The following is a 1,351-nucleotide window of genomic DNA, read 5'->3' on the forward strand; positions in this document are numbered from 1 at the left end:
TAAAGAAAATTTATTCATGAAGATTTGGAATTCACTTTTTCCCTGTAAATTTCATTCTTAAAGTTTTAGCTTCGATTTTCGTCAGTAAAAACATTTGTAAGGCAATTAAGTTCAGTTGTTCAGAGCAAAATTCTTCCATCAATCAAGGTATTATTGATCATAAATTTATCAACGAGAACGAGCTATAATTCATCAATTTCTCCCTTAGCAAAATCAATCGAGCTGACCCTAAATTCGTCGCTTACCATCACATCACCCATCACATCACCCATCACATCACCCATCACATCACCATCACATCACCCATTAGCGGTTCTACTATCAAACCTGAAAAAATAATAAACCAACGCGACAAATCAAACAAAGAATTTGATTTTAAATATTCGTTCTCTACTAATATTTATGGAGAAAACTTACAAAGTTATAACAATATAGATACTAGTGCACTGTTAATATACTTATATAAATAAAACTTTCTTTTCAGGAGTGTGCATATATTGAACTAATCTATTATGTATTTTTAATCTGCCAAGTAAAAAGTTTTAATTTACCGAGCTAAAACTCAATAAGATTTGTGGCCACAAATTTGACCAGCCGATATAAGTTATAACAATAAAATAGTAGTACACTAATAATAAACTTGTTTAAATAAAACTAGCACGGAGGAGTGGGCATTTACTGAACTAATCTATTTTGTATTTCTTATCTGACAAGTAGAAACTCAAATGCAGGATTATGAATAATATTAATAATTTATTGGAAATATTGTCAATTAAAAGTAAACAGCAAGTGACAAGCAACATCATCTTGCATCAGCTGGCCCAAATGAGGGCAAATAGACGGAACACGTCCAACGTTACAACCGACGACGACTCGGAGACGGAGGACGACGAAGGCGGCGCATCAGCGTGACCGGGGACTAGGAAGTCCCGAACTCATCATAAGGTTATATATTTAAACTTAAAAGTTGAGAGTTTGGGGTGCTTGTTATAACCTAATGATATGAATAGAGAAATATCACAATTTCTCATGTACATGGACAGTACAAATAACTTAGATTTTCTGTAACATCGGCAATGTTGCCAGCGTTGCCATGAGACCCTACGCCCTGGCGCTGACCTCATGTGTTATTAAATGGACCAATAATGGCAAGAAGCCATTAAACTAAACGGCCGCCACCCTGCCACGTGCCAATGGCACGTGCTAATGCCACATGCCAATGCCACCCGCGCCACGTGTCGTCAGAAGTCACTAAGATTAATTATTGTTCGATTTTCAAGTAATAACGCTTTGTGGGGTGATGGTAGTGGTGGGGTGATGGTAGTGGTGAGGTGATGGTAGTGGGTGGGGT

This window comes from Hyalella azteca, unplaced genomic scaffold (genome assembly GCF_000764305.2).
Source record: "Hyalella azteca isolate HAZT.00-mixed unplaced genomic scaffold, Hazt_2.0.2 contig15363, whole genome shotgun sequence".
Lineage (NCBI taxonomy): Eukaryota > Metazoa > Arthropoda > Malacostraca > Amphipoda > Hyalellidae > Hyalella > Hyalella azteca.